Source organism: Schistocerca americana, unplaced genomic scaffold, assembly GCF_021461395.2.
Source record: "Schistocerca americana isolate TAMUIC-IGC-003095 unplaced genomic scaffold, iqSchAmer2.1 HiC_scaffold_77, whole genome shotgun sequence".
Classification (NCBI taxonomy): Eukaryota; Metazoa; Arthropoda; class Insecta; order Orthoptera; family Acrididae; genus Schistocerca; species Schistocerca americana.
Genome location: NW_025726533.1, coordinates 412,501 through 417,500, shown reverse-complemented (window position 1 = coordinate 417,500; position 5,000 = coordinate 412,501).

The following is a 5,000-nucleotide window of genomic DNA, read 5'->3' as shown; positions in this document are numbered from 1 at the left end:
CAGCGCCGTCCTAAGTACTTGGTCGGGTTCGAGAGAGGCGCAATCGCCCGGAGTTTGGCGAGTAGACGCTTTAGGTGCGACCACCCGTGCTCCCAACTGAGCTTGCCGCTGCCGACAGAGGCCCGGGAGCGTGCTGTCGTGGCATTGCCGGCGGGAGACAACACGCGCCACCTACGGTGACCGGCAGCTCCAACGCCAGCGCCACAGAAGGACAAAAGCCCCACTTGGGTGCCGAAGCGAACTCTCCCAGCACAGCGCACGCGCCAACACGTCCGCACAGCTGCGATACAAACCACCTGCGAGAACCGCAGAGGCGACCGAGCAGCAGACGGCGTCGCGGCGCCGAGCGCCGGGCGGCGGCGCATCCTCAGCGCACACAGTCCTCAATCGGACCAGCACACTGCAGATGTCCACCGCGCTTCGCACCGGGCCCGCGAGGACCTACTTTGGCCGCACGGCGCCGCGTGCAGGGTGCGCCGGCGCGCAGCTGCGCCGCCTGCCGCCTCCGTCGGCCGGCGCGCCTGCCACTGGCCGCCCCCACCAGCCGGCTGTAGCGCGTGCGCCCACGCACCGCGCGGCCAGCACGCCGGGAGGCCCCCCCTCACCGGCCGGGGACGGTCCCACCCAGCCACCGCCGCGTATCGCTTCACACCCAGATGCCATTCACGTTCGTGGGCATGGTGGGTATCGCTGGAACAACCGGTTGGTAGCTCAACCGATCGTCGCCATCACTGATTCACCTCTAGCGAGAACAACCGCACCACAACGGTTTACCAGTTGTTCATTTGCGTAACGTCACCAGCAAACGTAGGCGTCCATCGCCATTTGCAAATTCAACGATTGTTGCATGCCTGTGTCAGGTGTCACGACACACTATGTCTGCCCACATACACGCAACAACATGTGCACGCTTCGCGAACACGTGGAAGGTGGCCCCCGTACGTATGCGATGTCCATTGCGCGAACGACTGTCAACCGGCCTCTGTCGCATGTCGCAGATGTGGAACGCAGTGCACCATGCTATCACGGTGTGTGAGAAGAGACGACTACGTCTGACAACACGCGCCACTACATCAACAGACGGCTCATGCTGATCGCCATCCAGGGCATACCACACTGCAATCCAGCTCTTATAGGGAGACGACACGTAGCTGAGTGCACAACATTTGGACCGCATGGTTCGCCGTTGTTGGCGCAGTCGTTGTACGGTCACATGTACCACGATGTATCATTCAGTACATGAGGACCAATGTGCAGTACAGTGTGTGATTTGGACGTACAACATCAGCGGACAGTTGACACAGGCCGTACCACAGCGTAGGCTAAGTGCTTCGCCATGCAAATGCCAATGAACAACTGCAAATGCCAATGAACAACTGCAAAGGGCATTGAGCATGTACGTCCTGCTGCCATCCACATTACAGTGTATAGCTGCAAGGTGTTTAACATGAAGCGATACACTGGGGACCGGGCAGTGCGAGTAGCAAACTATATTGCGGGGGTTGCAGTTAGGCAACACTACACTAATTTAACGCGTCGTATGACAATTACAGAGCAGGTTAAGGCCCAACGTGTGTTGGGTTAAGGCCCAACGTGTGTTGGGTTAAGGCCCAACGTGTGTTGGGTTAAGGCCCAACGTGTGTTGGGTTAAGGCCCAACGTGTGTTGGGTTAAGGCCCAACGTGTGTTGGGTTAAGGCCCAACGTGTGTTGGGTTAAGGCCCAACGTGTGTTGGGTTAAGGCCCAACGTGTGTTGGGTTAAGGCCCAACGTGTGTTGGGTTAAGGCCCAACGTGTGTTGGGTTAAGGCCCAACGTGTGTTGGGTTAAGGCCCAACGTGTGTTACGTTACGGCGCAACGTGGGTTACGTTACGGCGCAACGTGGGTTGCGTTACGGCGCAACGTAGGTTGCGTTACGGCGCAACGTAGGTTACGTTAAGGCGCAACGTAGGTTACGTTAAGGCGCAACGTAGGTTACGTTAAGGCGCAACGTAGGTTACGTTAAGGCGCAACGTAGGTTACGTTAAGGCGCAACGTAGGTTACATTAAGGCGCAACATAGGTTACATTAAGGCGCAATATAGGTTACATTAAGGCGCAATATAGGTTACATTAAGGCGCAATATAGGTTACGTTAAGGCGCAATATAGGTTACGTTAAGGCGCAATATAGGTTAGGTTAAGGCGCAATATAGGTTACGTTAAGGCGCAATATAGGTTACGTTAAGGCGCAATATAGGTTACGTTAAGGCGCAATATAGGTTACGTTAAGGCGCAATATAGGTTACGTTAAGGCGCAATATAGGTTACGTTAAGGCGCAATATAGGTTACGTTAAGGCGCAATATAGGTTAGGTTAAGGCGCAATATAGGTTAGGTTAAGGCGCAATATAGGTTAGGTTAAGGCGCAATATAGGTTAGGTTAAGGCGCAATATAGGTTAGGTTAAGGCGCAATATAGGTTAGGTTAAGGCGCAATATAGGTTACGTTAAGGCGCAATATAGGTTACGTTAAGGCGCAATATAGGTTACGTTAAGGCGCAATATAGGTTAGGTTAAGGCGCAATATAGGTTAGGTTAAGGCGCAATATAGGTTAGGTTAAGGCGCAATATAGGTTACGTTAAGGCGCAATATAGGTTAGGTTAAGGCGCAATATAGGTTAGGTTAAGGCGCAATATAGGTTAGGTTAAGGCGCAATATAGGTTAGGTTAAGGCGCAATATAGGTTAGGTTAAGGCGCAATATAGGTTACGTTAAGGCGCAATATAGGTTACGTTAAGGCGCAATATAGGTTAGGTTAAGGCGCAATATAGGTTAGGTTAAGGCGCAATATAGGTTACGTTAAGGCGCAATACAGGTTACGTTAAGGCGCCATACAGGTTAGGTTAAGGCGCCATACAGGTTAGGTTAAGGCGCAATACAGGTTAGGTTAAGGCGCAATACAGGTTAGGTTAAGGCGCAATACAGGTTAGGTTAAGGCGCAATACAGGTTAGGTTAAGGCGCAATACAGGTTAGGTTAAGGCGCAATACAGGTTAGGTTAAGGCGCAATACAGGTTAGGTTAAGGCGCAATACAGGTTAGGTTAAGGCGCAATACAGGTTAGGTTAAGGCGCAATACAGGTTAGGTTAAGGCGCAATACAGGTTTGGTTAAGGCGCAATACAGGTTAGGTTAAGGCGCAATACAGGTTAGGTTAAGGCGCAATACAGGTTAGGTTAAGGCGCAATACAGGTTAGGTTAAGGCGCAATACAGGTTAGGTTAAGGCGCAATACAGGTTAGGTTAAGGCGCAATACAGGTTAGGTTAAGGCGCAATACAGGTTAGGTTAAGGCGCAATACAGGTTAGGTTAAGGCGCAATACAGGTTAGGTTAAGGTACGACATAGGTTAGGTTAAGGTACGACATAGGTTAGGTTAAGGTACGACATAGGTTAGGTTAAGGTACGACATAGGTTAGGTTACGGTACGACATAGGTTAGGTTACGGTACGACATAGGTTAGGTTACGGTACGACATAGGTTAGGTTACGGTACGACATAGGTTAGGTTACGGTACGACATAGGTTAGGTTACGGTACGACATAGGTTAGGTTACGGTACGACATAGGTTAGGTTACGGTACGACATAGGTTAGGTTACGGTACGACATAGGTTAGGTTACGGTACGACATAGGTTAGGTTACGGTACGACATAGGTTAGGTTACGGTACGACATAGGTTAGGTTACGGTACGACATAGGTTAGGTTACGGTACGACATAGGTTAGGTTACGGTACGACATAGGTTAGGTTACGGTACGACATAGGTTAGGTTACGGTACGACATAGGTTAGGTTACGGTACGACATAGGTTAGGTTACGGTACGACATAGGTTAGGTTACGGTACGACATAGGTTAGGTTACGGTACGACATAGGTTAGGTTACGGTACGACATAGGTTAGGTTACGGTACGACATAGGTTAGGTTACGGTACGACATAGGTTAGGTTACGGTACGACATAGGTTAGGTTACGGTACGACATAGGTTAGGTTACGGTACGATATAGGTTAGGTTACGGTACGATATAGGTTAGGTTACGGTACGATATAGGTTAGGTTACGGTACGATATAGGTTAGGTTACGGTACGATATAGGTTAGGTTACGGTACGATATAGGTTAGGTTACGGTACGATATAGGTTAGGTTACGGTACGATATAGGTTAGGTTACGGTACGATATAGGTTAGGTTACGGTACGATATAGGTTAGGTTACGGTACGATATAGGTTAGGTTACGGTACGATATAGGTTAGGTTACGGTACGATATAGGTTAGGTTAAGGTACACATTGTTGTAAGGAAAGGTTTAATGGGGGGCGGGGCGGCCGGTTTGTTGATTGTGATTATAGTAAGTGGATGCCTGCGGCATCATCTGATTTGCCACGTCAGGATGCACCTTTGGCTCATGACAGGCGGCGCTCTCATTCCATGCTTGTGGCAGACCTGTGTCTTTCATTCCTGCCATTGTTTGTGTGCTGTGAGAGGAGGCAGTATTGTGATGTTGGGTGCACCCCTGTGTAGGACATGTGTGGGTGTTGGTGGCTTGGCTGAGCAATGGTGGTTGTCGGGTGGGTGGGATATTCTGTTTTCTGAGTGGACCTCCCAGTCTGGTTATGACAGTGTGGATTGTCTAATGTGGCGGAGAGGATGCACTGGGTGTTGTTCCATGCTGGTGCTTACATATTGTCTGTGTGCGTGTTACAGGCAGAGAGTAGTGCGTGATAAGGGTGTGTGGCTGACGTGTGGTTGTGATTGTGAGCAGAGTCTTTCAGCATGTATACGGACAGTTGTATACATTATCTGTATTCTGATGGCTCTATCTATTACTAATCAGCGCCGTGTATACGTTTAATCCGGTTCCAGTCGAAACTGTTGTATCTCTGTACATTAGTGACACGGCGAGCCCGCTATGTAGTTACTCGTCTCGGCAGCTTCCACCGGTGTATGGCAAATGATTATAAGGAATCA